Source organism: Lycium barbarum, chromosome 2, assembly GCF_019175385.1.
Source record: "Lycium barbarum isolate Lr01 chromosome 2, ASM1917538v2, whole genome shotgun sequence".
NCBI classification, from domain to species: domain Eukaryota; kingdom Viridiplantae; phylum Streptophyta; class Magnoliopsida; order Solanales; family Solanaceae; genus Lycium; species Lycium barbarum.
In genome coordinates, this window is record NC_083338.1 from 70021180 (window position 1) to 70040167 (window position 18988).

The window sequence follows — 18988 nt, forward strand, 5'->3', positions numbered from 1 at the left end:
GATATGAACATGTTGTTGCTTTGTTGAATTATGGCCGTGTAGTGGACTGTTTGTATGGAAGATAGTGTACTGATTTTACTTGGTATTTTGATGGTTGTTTTCATGAATTTTATGATGGAAATGAAGATATTTAATTGTCACACCCTAATCTCGCTAGGGTGTGATGGGCACCCGACCCTTACTTAGGGCCGAGCGAACCCGCTGACTCTTACTATGCACATAATCGCTTCGGACTCTTAAATCAAATTAAAGTGAAATACATAATAAGGGCTTGCAGAATCATTCTTTTCATCGTTCTCAAATCATGTAAAATCTATAATCATATGAAACTTGTAACATAACGCAGAATAATACATCGGCTTGCCGAGCCGCTTACAAGACTGACGACCCACATACGTGACTCTGTCTGCAAAGTCTCTAACATCAATCAAGATACCATAACATATATACTCAGACTCGGCAACACTCCGGAAGGAAATGGAGCTCGCCAATCCCGCTGGAGCATCTCCTAGCAATGTCTTTTACTCATCTGGGTGTACCTGCGTGGCATGAAACGCAGCCCCCGAAGATAAGGGGTCAGTACGGAATATGTACTGAGCATGTAAGGCATAAAATACAGTAAAGAGGATCATAACTAAAATGGAGATTTACCAGAAACCAGTATGACTTTTAAAAACATCAATGCACTTGCTTTTTGAAATGAAAATCATGCATATCAACATCATATATCATCATATATATATGTACCGTACCCGGCCCATTATGGGACTCGGTGGATAAAATCACATCATCATGTCAGCATGCTATCATATCATCATATATACATATACCGTACCCGGCCCTCTAGTGAGGGACTCGGTGAATAGGATCATCATATGTCATCCTGGCCGCCATCCCCGTATCATCATATCACCATGTCATCATATATATATATATATATATATATATATATATATATATATATATATATATATATATATACCGTACCCGGCCCTCTAGTGAGGGACTCGGTGAACAATTAAGTGGAATTACGCACGATAACATACCCGGCCCGGGACTCGGTGATAGATGTATTGAGGCATGCACGAGCAGAGTAGTGAGAAACTATATGCACACAAATCAATTTTTAAGACTCGATAGATAAGTACACAAAATGACACTTGAAGGATCGTAAACACGTTTCGGGTCAATTCGAGTTTGCATAAGAAAGTTATGACCATCATTTACTACAGAACTTTCTACGGACGTTTTAAGGCAATCCGAGGCCGTCTACAAAAGTTAGGGACATTAGTACTTACAGAACTCTTTTAAAAAAAAACAAGAACTCTTTATGCTTTGCTTGTTATTCAATCATGCAATAAGCCCGACTATACTAAGTATACTCATATCAAGAAGTGAATAAGAATCATTAACAAGCTCGGAATCAAGAATAGAGTTACCCCAAGATACGTATCATACCTTACTTAGCTCTAGGACATGCCAAAAGAAAGAAAGAAAGAAAGGGTAAGCCTTACATACCTATTCCACGTCCTATTAGCTACGCTTAATTGTCTAAGCTCACTAGTCTACATTCAAGAGAATTTACACAATCATTAGAATCGTCGTCATACACTTATCTTAGTCTTTCAAATACATTCATTTATATTCTGCCGAAATTTCGGCAGCATTTCCCCTGTAAATTCAACCAACCCCGAGGATCCAACTCGGCCAAATTATCAACAACAAATCCGAGAATTCAACTCGGCCAATTTATCAACAACAATCTGAAATCTTCCAAACATAATAAAGACAACAACAACACATTCCCTTCTTCCAAATTCATGAACCCCACCAACAATCTACACATTAACAACTTCATTCTCATAATTATAAGAAACCATACTAATGGCACATTAACTTCTTCAAAAATCCCGCAACGATTACAACTTCATTTCAAGCCATCAAACCTTCATTTTTATCATGGAATCCACAACAACAACAATCAAAATATTACATAAACCAAGTCATCACATCTTATCATCACACCCCTATTCGGCCATAGCCTACATTTGCAAATTTCATGAATTCCATCCATTCCTACATACTTCAACATACATAAATCATCCATAACACATGTAAAAGAAGATTGAATACATACCTTTTTCTCTTAGCTTCTTAGCTCGGCTAGGGTTGTGAATTGCACAAGTGAATGATTGGATTGCTCCAACAACTACTCCATGTTAATAAGGACCTCTCAATTGCTTGGAATACTAGAAGAAAATAATTTTTTGGATCAATTTTCTATGGGACCAATTTTTCCAACCTTGGTCGAATGAAACTCTTTGTTCTTCCACGTTTCTTCAAGTTGGAAATAATGAATGAATTGGTCATCTTCCATGTATATATATATTTAGCTACTACAAATACTAAGTGAGCACATGTCCCCACTTGTGGCTTGAAGTAATTGGCCAAGCCATGGGGTAGGGACCACATCCACAACTCACACGGCCAAAGTGGCCCTTTCATGAACTTTCTTGAACTTCTTTTGAAATTCCCATTTTGCCCCTAGCCTTCCACAATATTACCATGAACCACCTTGTGAATTTCCCTTTTTACCCTTAGCCTTTCTCAATATTTCCATACTAATAAACAACTTGTATATTAAAATAACTTTGGAAAATAGTCTTGCCCTTAACTTACCACGACTATCTTGAAATATCCGAACGTACAAATTACGGGATATAACATCCTCCCCCCCTTTAGAACATTCGTCCTTGAATGTTCAACTGACCTCATGGGGTGTTATAGTACTTCGGGAGGGTCCCTCTTATAGTTGTCCTTTTCTTCATGCTCATTCCTTATCTTTCACCCTATTTCCTTTATAATCGAACTCCTCGGTCTTTACATGAGTCCTCATTCCGTGTCCTGGGTTTTCTAATCCACTGCGCCAACTTATTATCCTTGTCCTTCCCAGGTCATCTCTTCTCTGTTATTGTTTCGTCACAACACCTTAACAGAAGTCACGTCTTTGGTATGCAATCTTCACTTGACGATCCAGTGTGGCTATAGGCTACTCCTTGATCCTCATGTCTGCCTCATGGTATACTTATTGTCAATTCGTTTCTACTTCTTTCAGGCATCCTTCTGATGTGCCGGTATGTTTTGAACTCTGGCCCGAGCTAATAAATTTTCCTGCTCTGGTGCATGAAAATGTTGTGATTCCTTTTAAATCCAATATAATATGTTCTCCCCCCCCCCCCTTTTTAAGGGGCTCCTTAGACGCCAATAGTCTTCGAGTACCCTCGTCTATCTTCTTGCTACTTACACTCTCGTATTTAACTAGAATACTTATAAGGGTATCCAATTCCGATGCCTTCTTTCTCGTCTTTCCATACCTTTGTCTTTTATGACTAACGGCGTCCTGGACTCACTAGTTCATGGGGACGTCGAGATTCACTATGTCCTTTTTATGAAGTCTTCAATTATACCTTACTCCTCGTCTTCCTTCCAACTCTGTGCATGACATATCGAAAACTTCTTACCATAAGTCTTTCTTTCATTTTCTGTCTATATCATCATTCTTGTCAATATTCTCATATCTTCCATCCTCTGTTAATCCTTTCGCCCATTTAGCTCACTTTCTCGTAAGTCTTCTTAACTATGCGTATGCATTGCAGCTGTGCATCCATGTTGTCTCGAGCGTCCTGCTACTTTTGCTCTCAGCATAGAATTCTTACAGTTTACTCTCTTTGTGTCCTTGTTCATCGAACCTTTATCTATCTTTATAATGCTACGGCCGGGTGGTCTCCCATGTACGTTCTTTACACTTCATTCTATTCCCCCTAAGATCAAATCCTTCAGACCTCACATGAATTCTCATTCCATACCATTAATTTCCCAATCAACAGTGTCGACCCATCATCCTTGTTCTTTCCTCAATGCGTAATCGGGTTCCTACCGCTAACTCGTTAAGGTATCCTTCTTACTCCTATGGTTAAAGATTTCCAATCATTTTGCTCCTAAATGATCTCCTCTTCCTTTGACTAACCTGTTAGTATACCTTTCCTACTTTCATCCTTAACCCTCCTTGGGTTTCTTCCTCCTCGAGCACTTTTCTTCTCTTGTTATTTGTGGCATCGGCTCTGAAGTTCGTGCAATATTACTTTAAACGCGCAAACCCGTTCTATTCTTAAGTTATCCTTTTGGAAAGCTCCTCTATGTCCGAGGCAACCGTGTAAATTTTACGATACACTTATTCCTTTTTATACCTCTCACAGGCTGGAAATCTCTTAACATCGTCGCAAGGCCTAAGCATTCTTTATCTTACTTTACGTTCCTTGTCATAGTCACTATTCCTTTAGCCCCACTTATTGAAATTGGTTCTCGAACCTCACACATTCCTCTTTTGTTCCATATTACCACACTTTATCCTTTTTGTCACACCCTAACCTTATTAGGGTGTGATGGGCACCCGACCCCACATACGGAGCCGAGCGAACCCGCAGACTCTGATTACACACCTAATTCCTTAGGATCCAGAAAATCAAATACGAGTAAAATACATATTAAACAGTCGAATTTTTTTCCTCTTACCGTTCACGATTAAACAAAAATCTGTAATCATATGGAATTTACTACATGACACAAAATGACGTATCGGCTGATGGAGCCGCTTACAGACTGACAACCATTACCCACAACGCTGTCTGCAAAGTCTCTAATACTGATCAGACATCACAGCATACATACTCTGACTCGGCAGCACTCTTGGAGGAAATGGAGCCGCCAGTCCACTGGATCATCTTCAGCTAACCTCATCTATTCATCTGTGGGTACCTGCGCGGCATGAAATGCAGCCCCCGAAGAACAGTGGGTCAGTACGGAGTACGTACTGAGTATGTAAGGCATGAGTACAGAAAACGGAACCATGACTGAAACAAATAAAACAACGTACAAATACCTTATCCAGAATATCAGACACTTATTATCCTTTTTCTTCCAGACACAAACCATACTTACTTATGTCGCATGTCAGACGGATCACGGAATGTACAGAGTGCTCAGATGATGTCCTATAGCAGACGGAATACAGAACATACGGAATGTCGAATGCCTACTTTCCAAACACAAGTCATGCATATCAGAATCGGATATCATATCATATACGCGGTAACCCCGGGGACATGTACCACGCCGGGAAACCGGACACATCACATCATGCATACGGTAACCTCGGGGACAAATAACATGCCGAGGAATCGGTGAACGATGCCAAGGAATGCGCACGATAACATAGGAACGTGGTTGCCACTCCTGCCTTTGGCGCCACAACACATCATACTCCAGAAGATTTTCTCCGATCTCCGTCACACATCATAACATAACCACGGTACCCGAGGGCGGACAGATAACAAAGCACCCCGAGCCCGGACACATCATACTTCGTAATATATTCTCGGTAACCGGGGACGGACATGTAACACAGTATCCCGGAACCGGACACATCATACTTTGGAATTCATATATGGAACCCGGCCCTCAACAAAGGACTCGACGAACCATCCGCACGATACATACCGGCCCGGGACTCGGTGAAGGGAGTCATAACATATGCACGAGCAGAATAGTGAGAAACCAAATGCACGTAACTCAGACTCAATAGATTAATCAAACGTATTCTCAAAATGTTCATAACAGATTACTTATTACAGAATACTTATGTCAAATTACTTTTATCAGAATATTTCTATCAAAGTACTTAAATCGCTTTTACTCAATCAGAATACATGTTTCAAATTACTTGTAGCATAATCTCTCATATCAGAACACTTATACCAAATACTCTCATCAGGATAGTTAGGTCAAAATGTTCAGACCAACATACTTATATCAGGATACGGCTGTCAGATTGCTTAAGTCAGGATTCACCTATCCAGATTATTAGTTACCTACCTTAGGGAGGACATACAGATCACAAACAGACTCAGAATCACAGAAAGGAATAACCCAAGGTACACATCAGTATCATACCCTACATGGCTCTAAGACATGCCAAAAGAATAAAAGGGTAAGCCTTACATACCTGTGCCGCGACCAACTGGCTACGCTCATTTGTGCAACTTGTTAGTCTTCATTCAAATGAACTCATCCATTCGCTAGATTCATTATCACATACTTGCCTTAACCTTTCAAACACATTCACTTATATTCTGCCGGAATTTCGGCAACACCTCCCCTGTAATTGCACCATCCCCGAGAATACGGCTCGGCCCCAAATTAACAACAACAACCCGGGAATTTGACCCAGCCACAATATCAACAACATTGACAGCAAACATTCTAACAACATCGACCATTAATGTAAACACACTTTAATATCAACAACCTTCTTTCGCAATATGCGACGACATTCCAATTACGTTCAAATCAAGATATATAATCAATCCAAAACCTTTCAAACATGATTCCATAACATTTCCAACAATCCACAAAATTGTCCAACACAACCCGACTCGAAACATAAGGCAACCCGAAACCTTCCAAGTCCAAGGAACTATCAACAACACATGTCTTTTCCTCCAAATTCATAAACCGTACCAACAATCTATACATTAGCAACATTATTTTCATCAACACAAAGGACCATATTAAAATCACATTAGCCTCCAAATCAGCCCACACGATTACAACTTCAATTTTGAGTCCATAAACCTTCACTTTACATCATAAAGTCCACAACAACATCAACCAAACACTAGATAAGGTTAATTCATTTCCTAACATACAAAGCAACCCATATTTCGGCCAACATCACAACACACCCATCCCATGATTTCATTCATTTTCTGTACATTACAACACCACATAATCATGCTAAACACATTTAATTCATTATTCCTACACATTATATACAACACACGGACAAGCAACACTTCACACGGCTCAACTTGAACATGCAATATTTCATGAATTCCCATCATTTCTACATTCAATAACATACATAAACCATTCATAACACATAAAAGAGAAGGTTAAACCTCACCTCCTTCTTCACCCTTTTCCTCTCGGCTAGCTTGATAAAACGCGACAACGAGCGGTTTTCTTGTTCTAACAACTACTTCACGTTGACGAGGACCTTCCGATCACTCTAAATGCAAGAAGAAAAATATTTTTCTCCATCAACTTCCCATGGCTCATTTTTGAGAGCCATGGCCGAACCCTTATGCTCTCTTCTCTCTATATATTTTTTTTCTTTCTTCCACTCTTTTCTCTTAAGAATATGACTACACACACACATATATATATAGTTATTCAAGTCATGTGAGGGGCACATGCCCCCCCCCCCCCCCCTTCTCTAGATTTTTCTTTTCTTTTCTCCTTTCTTTTTCTAGAATTTTCTTTTTCTTTATTCTTTTCTCCTTTTTTTTTTCGGCCACATGGCCATTTTAGGGAATTTTCAAGACTTGTATAAAATTCCCATTTCGCCCCTCGACTTTCTTCAAAATTACCATTTTGCCCCTAGCCTTCCACATTACCTCCGCGACCCATTTTGTGAATTTCTCTTTTTGCCCTTAACCTCTCACAATACTTCCATACTAATAATAGTTATAAATAATATTTTCAACAACTCGTATATAAATTTTTTTTTGAAACATAGTCTTGTTCTTAACTTCTCCCCATTATCTTGGATTTTCCGAACGTACGAAATACGGGCTATAACACTTTTCACGTGCCTATCTTTGAATTTTTACCCGAGTCGTCTCGTGCTTTGCCGGTAGTTTCTCTCGGGGACTTCACTCACTGAGGTTTCTTACCTTTCATCTTTTTCATACATTTTGATCTCCCTGCCTTCCATTTACTCACTCTCTTTCTTTTCCAATTATCGTCGCATTAGGACTTTCCAATTTTTAACTTGTAGTGAAAACAACATCAACTTGGCTTGCAACGTTTGTACCATATCTTTTTGTTTTGTCCCTTAAACTCTGTTGTCCTGTTCGATCATTGCCTTCCATACACCGTAAGGTTGGTTGCCGGGATACATATACCCGCTGATACAGCCATGTATGGGACATCTTATGCATACGTATATGTATATACTTACCACCATCTCGCTTACAGAATATTTCCAACACTATTCAAGCTCACCCTAATTCTAGAACTGAAATGCACCTTCTTTCTCTTCACCGGTCTAGTCTGCCTCGTCCTACGTGACCTCTTAAGGTTTCCAACCATTCCGTATACTCTAATTTCCCTTAGGCTACTCTAGCTCCTCATTTGTCTCTTATGTCCTAATCTATAGGATTTCTTGCACACTTCCTAGGGGGTCACCCATCCTAAAATTTCTCTCACCTTAGCACGCTTAACCTCGAAATTCTGATGGAATTTGGTGTGTTAATGCTGGTATAATCGCATCCACCTCACCGCGTGACCTTCATCGCATAACCTAGAGCAGGTTGGGGTCTTGACAACTTCCGAAACACTCTCGTAACGGATCTCTCTCCTTTAACAATTACTATTTTAGCCTTCTCAGTCCCCAATATTCACCTGTGTGTATGGCTACCTTTCATCCTGGATTTCAAGATTCCTGATGGTAGGGGACACACCTTCTTCGCCATTACCAATGAATACTCGCTTATCCACCTCTTTGGACTTCCGCTCGCCACTCTTATATAATAATCTACGGCAAAACTGATTGTCGACCTTCCCTAAATCCCCCAATAGACCTTGCTCCTACTAAACCTCGAATGCTATCCGTTTTAATCCTTCGAACTGCTAATCGTCTTTCTCGCAATTGTTCTTCATGCCATGCCAAGTTCATAACTCCTCCAAAACAACACATCTCACTTATTGTCTATTTACAATATTTCCTTTCCACGCTTCCTCCTATTAGGTGTACCCAACTAAATGACATGATTTTGAACAATTCTGGCAGAATCTCCTTTACAATTCTGACTACTCAAAATCTGCACGCGGCAAATACCAACAATGCCTCACAGGGCATACAGTTATACTGTCACGACCCAACCCCGTAGGCCGCGACTAATGCCCGACATGGGCACCTGTACATACTCACTAACCAATTTACATTTGCGTTTACATATTATGAATCCCGTGCATACAAAATCATATACATATCATTTAAGTCGTTACTTACACCATAACATATAAATCGATCAAGCTACGTAGTGTAGGAGAAAACCGAACACAAACCAAATAAACACTACTGAACAAGCACGACCCATGACCCACATACATGTCTACAGGCCTCTAATACAGACAACAAAATCATATGACGGGACAGGGCCCCGCCGTACCCAAAATAGTCACAAATACAAAAATATGTACAATAGAAAGATCTGTACCAAAATTGTGGGCTCCGGATCAAAGGAGCACTTCAAACAGCAGAATGTATACCCTAGGCTGGCGGATCACCTCTATAAACGTCTGTACCTGCGGGCATGAAACGCAGCCCCCGAAGAAAGGGGGTCAGTACGGAAAATGTACCGAGTATGTAAGGCATGAAATACAGAACAGGGAATCATAGCCAAAAATGGAAACTCTACAGAACCAGTAAAACTGTGAAAAGTCATCCATACGTTTTCTTTTGTGTAACAAAGTAGTAGATCTCAAATCGTAATTCAGATACATATCCATATACATACTTATATACATAACGTGTCCCGGCCCTTTAGTGAGGGACTCGGTGAAGAGGGACTCGGTGAATAAGGTCAGGCATATCAGTATCACATACCATATGTACATATAACGTGTCCCGACCCTTTATTAAGGGACTCGGTGGATAGAATCATATATAGCAGAATCATATACCATATATACATAACGTGTCCCGACCCTCTATTGCGGGTCTCGGTGGATAAGTCATCACATGCCATCCTGACCGCCATCCCCGTATCATCATATCATCACATATATATATACATATAACGTGTCCCGACCCGCAAGTAAGAGGGACTCGGTGAATAATGCAGAGAAGTGCGCACGATAACATGTCCTGGCCCGGGCTCAGTGAAATCCAAACTGAGACTTGCACGAACAGAATAATGCGAAACCATGTACACATAAATCAAGACCCGAGATACAACATACTTATATACAGACACACTTATCAACATCTGAAGGTTCAGAAACAAGTTTCGGGTCAATCGGAATTAGTATATGAAAGTTACGAGCGTTTGAAGTACAGAACGCTCTACATTCGTTTCAGAAGCCATTCTTGAAAAATCAGGGCTGTATTCAGGTTAAGTACTTTTTGGACATAGTTATGAATCAAACCAAATAGAACTCTTGGAATCATACGTACGTATCAAAGTATGTCAAAGACTCGGTAGAACAATCGACGTGCTAGCATTTAATAACCCAAACTTTGGTCATATCAATGTATCGGCATCACATATCATATACGTATATAACAGATTCATACATGCATACTCATAGGATATCATACAGTGTGTTGCTGCAGAACGTGCAGCCCGATCCATAGATATAGCGTATTAGTGCCGAAATTGTATACAAAAGTTAAAGACATTAGTACTTACAAAATTATCTTAAGGTCATAAATTCTTACACTTAGCTTGTTACTCAATCATGAAAAAATCATAACCATACTACTTATATGCGTATCAATAGGTCAATAGGGGTCGTAGACAAACTCGGAACTTATTAAGTAGAGCCTTTGAAGTACGGGGCCTGCTAATAACATTTCGTAAGCCGTATTTGGACATTCAAGTAACAACCTATTAAGTAGCTTTCCAATACCATTATGAATTCAACCGAATAGAGACTTCAGAGCCATATGTACGTATCAAAGTATACCATGGGACTCAATGGAATAGTCAAACAATCATTCTCTAGTAATCGGAACAATAGACAAAGTTTTCCTTGACTATCACTCGGAAATAAGTCAATCAGATCAATATGGAAAGATCTCGGGGATCGCGGGGCCACCTCGGGTCAAGTTGAGGTGGCGTTCCTAAATTATGAACATTAGACTTTATAGAGTCATCTATGGAAGTTTTAGGACAATTCGGTTCCATTTGTGAAGGTTATGGGTGTTTAAGTAATTGTTTCAACAAAGCATGAAAACTTAATTCAATTCTATTGAATGAAAAAGGGTCAAATTCAACCTCGGATTTCTAGGAATAGAATCGTCCCCGAAGCTCGTATCTAAACCTGTTATGTCTAAGACATGCCAAAAGAAGGAAAAGTGGAGCCTTACATACCTTTTCCGCTTCTTAAGCCTCTCCAAATTCAAGTTCCAAATTCTCCAAAATCTACAATTTTTCACATTTACCAAATATCAATTAGAAGCCTTTAGAAGTTAAATCTTAAATCAACACTTGTCTACAAAAATTCGGGCAGCACCTCCCCTATAAATTTGACATCCCCGAGAATTAACTCGGCCAAAATATCAACAACACCCACAACAATACCAATAACATCAACAACGACTACACAACACATTCTAATATAAATAATCTTCCTTTCTACATAATGTCAGAACTTCTACTCCAACTTCACACTTTCAAACTAATATCAACGTTTTCATATTCACTTACTAATTTAAGACCATTCACATACCATTCGAGAGTGTTTCATATTATTCCACAAAATATACAAAAGTTCCACCAAAACCATAATTCACCCAAAACTTCCAATCTTCAACATAAACATTCACAACACATTTTTATCTTCCAATTTCACTTTCAACAATCACAATTTGCATCTTACAACTTCATTTCCTCAATTACATAGTTTATAATAAAATCACATACTTTCCGACAACAACTCAACAACAAATTTTTCATGCTAACTTGAACTAGAATTTCTTCCATTTGCATTAAAAGTCCATTACAACACAATTGACATAATAAATAAACAAATTTGATTCTTCCCCACCAACAACACTACACGGCTACAACACACATACACACACGACTCACACACCACACACAACATCTCTATATTTTTCATTAAATTCTACTCACTATAACAACATAAATTTTCCATAGAAAGGAATACAATTTTTTACCTTTTTCCTCCAATTTCTTGACTTGCCACCAAGGTACTTTCTTGCCACCAAAATTATACCACGTTGAAGAGGGTCTCGAGCTTAGTAGTAATTCAAGAAGAGGTGAATTTTTGAACCAAAGAGTTGAGCTCCAAGAATTTTTTATTTTTTTTCTCTATATGGCCGAATGGCCCTTATGCTCTCACTCTCTCTTTTGTTTTGATTTTCTTGAAACTTCTAATGAAAGTGATAAGTGCCCCCTTTATTTATTTATCACATGGAATGAATTAATTATGGGCTTGGGCTAAGGCCATATGGCCGGCCACCCCTATTCTTTTGGGCTTCATTTTCTCTTTTTTTTTTTTGCCCCAATTGATTGGCTAATATTTTGTAATTCATGAAACAAATTTCCGAAATTCCAATTTTGTCCTTAGCCTCCCTCCATATTTCTGCATCAATATTTTTCCATGACAACTTATATATTAAATAAGATCAAAATATGGCCTTGTCTTTAACTTGTCACAATTATTTCAAATTTTTCCGAATGTGCAAGATTGCGGGATATAACATCCTCCCCCTCCCCCCCCCCCTTTAGAACATTCATCCTCGAATGTTCAACTGACCTTAGGGGGGTCTCGTGACACTTCGGGGAGGTTTCTTTCTTTCCTTCAAACTTTTTCAAACGTTACAATTACTTTTTCCTTCCCCCTTTTTTTTTGTACACACTTCCTTTTTATTCCCGAACATCGTTATACTAAGACTTTTCGGCTTTAACTAGTGGTGAAACCGGCATTAGTCTACTTATAACAGTTGTACCATGTCCTTCGCTTTGTCTTTTAGGTTCCGTTCAGTCAATGTCTTTCATAAATTACAACTCCGACTGCTAGGGCCCACCGTCGATCGGTACAGTCATAAATGGGATGTCGTACGCATACACATATATTTACTACCATTCTTCTCACAAAACATTTCCGAACACTTATTCAAACTTACTCTGATTCCAGAACTGTGTTGCGCTTCCTTTTTCATCACCGGCCGAGCCTGTCTTAGCCTACCCGACCTATTCAGGGTTCCTAACCATCCAATACATCTAATTTCCTTTAGGTTACTCCAAATTTCCCATCTGTCTTTTATATCTGCATTTATGAAAATTTTGGTGTACTTCCCAGGGGGTCACCCATCCAAAAATTGCTCTGAGCCTAGCACGCTTAAGCTCAAAACTTTAATACAATTCGGTGCCTTAACACTGGTATAATCGCATCTACTTCCCCGCACGACTTTCATCGCTTAGCCTAGGGTAGGTCGGGGTCTTAATAATTTTCGAAAGGTTCTCGTAGCGGGTCCCACTCTGATCTAGGGAGGATCTTTTATTTTTCTGAATACGTAATTACCAAATTAGCCTTTTTAAATTCTCAACATTCACTTTTACTTGTATGGATAGCTGCCTCCACCAGTTTTATTAATTCGGGTTTTATTCCAATTCTATTAGCAACCAGGGGGAAAATTATGTCTACCAGTGCATATACATTTCGTAAGAAAGCAAGTAATATACCTGTAATTACATCTGGCTGCGCCTTCTGACCCTGCCGGCTGGCCAAAGCATATGTGCGGTTCGAAGGACCGCTAGAACCGGGAACTCCGCCTCGACCTCTACCGCGACCTGTCGGTGTCGGCTGCATAGCTACAGAAGGAGAAGATGATCCAGCAACTGAGCCGGTGAGCTAGGCTGAACCACCTGGACCGCCTCTAAATGGGAAATCCCTCATAATATGGCCTTCGCGGCCACATGAAAAACAGGCACCGGTGACGAGACGACATTCCCCCGGGTGACGCTTGTCGCACCGAGGACACTCCGGCATAGACAGCCTCGTCTGACCAAACTCTCTGCTCCGCTACCGATCTGGGGCCCTGGAGCTCTGGCCCGCTCCTGAATATCCCACACTATCAAATCTCTCACCGGTAGGTCGTGGGGGTGCACTTTGCGCTGGTTGAGAAGACCGTCTAACATACTGTTGAGGCTGTCCGCCTCGAAACTCCCCAGAATACCCAACTGATCTAGCCCTCTTGGGTTGGCCTCGGTCATAATCTCTATCGGACTGACGCTCTCTGCGTCTATCCTCCATCCCCTAGGCATATGCCTGCACCCGGGTAATATCCATCCCGGGCTGGGATGCCACCGCCATACAACTGTCAATCAGATAATCATCCAACCCCATCACGAACCGATGCATCCTGTCAGCCATGTCCGCTACTATGGTAGGTGCATATCTGGCTAGAGAATCAAACTCTAAGCTGTACTCTTGGACACTCCTGCCGTTCTGCCTCAGCTGTAAAAACCTGTCAACTCTCGCCCGCCGCAACTCTGGGGGCAAAAAGTGGCTGAGAAAGGCAGCTACAAACTCGTCCCACACGGCTGGAGGGGCACCCTCGCCTCTGGACAGCTCCTAGGACTCATACCAATTAATCGCGACATCTCACAATCTGTGCGAAGCTAACTCAACAGACTCGGTCTCAGAAGCCCTGACCAGTCTCAATGAGCGTTGCATCTGCCGAATGAAGTCCTGGGGGTCCTCTTCGGGCTTAGACCCATAAAACTCTAGAGGATTACATGTCAAGAAGTCACGAACTCTTAGGCTATCACGGCTATCCGCATCGTCACCCCCTAGCCCGCGTCCGCGAGCCTGCCCTGCTACTATCCTCGTCAATAACTGTACAGCCTCTCTCATCGCCCTATCCTCCGCCCCGGGCTGAGGAGCTGGAGGCTCGGGCGCTGGGGCCCCTGAAGCTACTGGTGGAGCCACTCCAGGCTCCTCAGATGGTGGTATAGCAGAACCCTCTAACTGGGGTACACTATTGGGCATAATCTGAGCACTAGCCCGAGTATCCCCCTGTATCTGACCGGTCTCTCCTGCCAATACCTTACCCTTCTGGCCAGTCGTTGCCTTCTTCGGAGGCATCACTGAAAAATATAACAGCCGGTCAGAAAAGAGTCATCCTAATAGCACAGCTCTATCACACGATCTAAGATCCAAAGAAAGGTAACACCCTAAATGTCCTGTAGCCTCCTGTTTATAGATGTGGTGCACAACACACCGATAAAAAAGACTCTACTAGACACGGCCTGTAAACATTCCGAGGACAAACCGCTCTGATACCACTTCTGTCACGACCCAACCCCGTAGGCCGCGACTAATGCCCGACATGGGCACCCGTACATACTCACTAACCAATTTACATTTGCGTTTACATATTATGAATACCGTGCATACAAAATCATATACATATCATTTAAGTCGTTACTTACACCATAACATATAAATCGATCAAGCTACGTAGTGTAGGAGAAAACCGGACACAAACCAAATAAACACTACTGAACAAGCACGACCCATGACCCACATACATGTCTACAGGCCTCTAATACAGACAACAGAATCATATGACGGGACAGGGCCCCGCCGTACCCAAAATAGTCACAAATACAAAAATATGTACAACTGAAAGATCTGTACCGAAAGTGTGGGCTCCGGATCAAAGGAGCACTTCAAACAGCAGAATGTATACCCTAGGCTGGCGGATCACCTCTACAAACGTCTGAACCTGCGGGCATGAAACGCAGCCCCCGAAGAAAGGGGGTCAGTACAGAAAATGTACCGAGTATGTAAGGCATGAAATACAGAACAGGGAATCATAGCCAAAAATGGAAACTCTACAGAACCAGTAAAACTGTGAAAAGTCATCCTTACGTTTTCTTTTGTGTAACAAAGTAGTAGATCTCAAATCGTAATTCAGATACATATCCATATACATACTTATATACATAACGTGTCCCGGCCCTTTAGTGAGGGACTCGGTGAATAAGGTCAGGCATATCAGTATCACATACCATATGTACATATAACGTGTCCCGACCCTTTATTAAGGTACTCGGTGGATAGAATCATGTATAGCAGAACCATATACCATATATACATAACGTGTCCCGACCCTCTATTGCGGGTCTCGGTGGATAAGTCATCACATGCCATCCTGGCCGCCATCCCCGTATCATCATATCATCACACATATATATATACATATAACGTGTCCCGACCCGCAAGTAAGAGGGACTCGGTCAATAATGCAGAGAAGTGCGCACGATAACATGTCCTGGCCCGGGCTCAGTGAAATCCAAACTGAGACTTGCACGAACAGAATAATGCGAAACCATGTACACATAAATCAAGACCCGAGATACAACATACTTATATACAGACACACTTATCAACATCTGAAGGTTCAGAAACAAGTTTCGGGTCAATCGGAATTAGTATATGAAAGTTACGAGCGTTTGAAGTACAGAACGCTCTACATTCGTTTCAGAAGCCATTCTTGAAAAATCAGGGTTGTATTCAGGTTAAGTACCTTTTGGACATAGTTATGAATCAAACCAAATAGAACTCTTGGAATCATACGTACGTATCAAAGTATGTCAAAGACTCGGTAGAACAATCGACGTGCTAGCATTTTATAACCCAAACTTTGGTCATATCAATGTATCGGCATCACATATCATATACGTATATAACAGATTCATACATGCATACTCATAGGATATCATACAGTGTGTTGCTGCGGAACGTGCAGCCCGATCCATAGATATAGCGTATTAGTGCCGAAATTGTATACAAAAGTTAAAGACATTAGTACTTACAAAATTATCTTAAGGTCATAAATTCTTACACTTAGCTTGTTACTCAATCATGAAAAAATCATAACCATACTACTTATATGCGTATCAATAGGTCAATAGGGGTCGTAGACAAACTCGGAACTTATTAAGTAGAGCCTTTGAAGTACGGGGCCTGCTAATAACATTTCGTAAGCCGTATTTGGACATTCAAGTAACAACCTATTAAGTAGCTTTCCAATACCATTATGAATTCAACCGAATAGAGACTTTAGAGCCATATGTACGTATCAAAGTATACCATGGGACTCAATGGAATAGTCAAACAATCATTCTCTAGTAATCGGAACAATAGACAAAGTTTTCCTTGACTATCACTCGGAAATAAGTCAATCAGATCAATATGGAAAGATCTCGGGGATCGCGGGGCCACCTCGGGTCAAGTTGAGGTGGCGTTCCTAAATTACGAACATTAGACTTTATAGAGTCATCTATGGAAGTTTTAGGACAATTCGGTTCCATTTGTGAAGGTTATGGGTGTTTAAGCAATTGTTTCAACAAAGCATGAAAACTTAATTCAATTCTATTGAATGAAAAAGGGTCAAATTCAACCTCGGATTTCTAGGAATAGAATCATCCCCGAAGCTCGTATCTAAACCTATTATGTCTAAGACATGCCAAAAGAAGGAAAAGTGGAGCCTTACATACCTTTTCCGCTTCTTAAGCCTCTCCAAATTCAAGTTCCAAATTCTCCAAAATCTACAATTTGTCACATTTACCAAACATCAATTAGAAGCCTTTAGAAGTTAAATCTTAAATCAACACTTGTCTACAAAATTTCGGGCAGCACCACCCCTATAAATTTGACATCCCCGAGAATTAACTCGGCCAAAGTATCAACAACAGCACCCACAACAATACCAATAACATCAACAACGACTACAAAACACATTCTAACATAAATAGTCTTCCTTTCTACATAATGTCACAACTTCTACTCCAACTTCACACTTTCAAACCAATATCAACGTTTTCATATTCACTTACTAATTTATGACCATTCGAGAGCGTTTCATATTATTCCACAAAATATACAAAAGTTCCACCAAAACCATAATTCACCCAAAACTTCCAATCTTCAACATAAACATTCACAACACATTTTTATCTTCCAATTTCACTTTCAACAATCACAATTTGCATCTTACAACTTCATTTCCTCAATTACATAGTTTATAATAAAATCACATACTTTCCGATAACAACTCAACAACAAATTTTTCATGCTAACTTGAACTAGAATTTCTTCCATTTGCATTAAAAGGCCATTACAACACAATTGACATAATAAATAAAATTTGTTCATTCTTCCCCACCAACAACACTACACTGCTACAACACACATACACACATGGCTCACACACCACACACAACATCTCTATATTTTTCATTAAATTCTACTCACTATAACAACATAAATTTTCCATAGAAAGGAATACAATTTTTTACCTTTTTCCTCAAATTTCTTGACTTGCCACCAAGGTACTTTCTTGCCACAAAAATTATACCACATTGAAGAGGGTCTCGAGCTTAGTAGTAATTCAAGAAGAGGTGAATTTTTGAACCAAAGAGTTGAGCTCCAAGAATTTTTTATTTTTTTTCTCTATATGACTGAATGGCCCTTATGTTCTCACCCTCTCTTTTGTTTTGATTTTCTTGAAACTTCTAATGAAAGTGATAAGTGCCCCCTTTATTTATTTATCACATGGAATGAATTAATTATGGGCTTGGGCTAAGGCCATATGGCCGGCCACCCCTATTTTTTTGGGCTTCATTTTCTCTCTTTTTTTTTTAGCCCAATTGATTGGCTAATATTTTGTAATTCATGAAACAAATTTCCGAAATTCCAATTTTGTCCTTAGCCTCCCTCCATATTTCTGCATCAATATTTTTCCATGACAACTTATATATTAAATAAGATCAAAATATGGCCTTGTCTTTAACTTGTCACAATTATTTCAAATTTTTCCTAATGTGTAAGATTGCGGGATATAACATATACGACACATTTCCAGCCACCCAGAGCTTCCAATTCCAGATAAAAGAACAAAAATATCAAAACTTACCTCTGTAACTTCCCATATCACTACTTACCTTCTCCCGTCAATACTATGCTTCCGCTGAGATCAAATGTTAGTGCAAGGAATCTCATTTCCTATGACTTGGCTCTATCGCACGATCTAAGATAGAAAGAAGGTCAACAATCCCTAGATGCCCTGAAGCCTCCTGTTTATAAATGTGGCCGGCTTCAC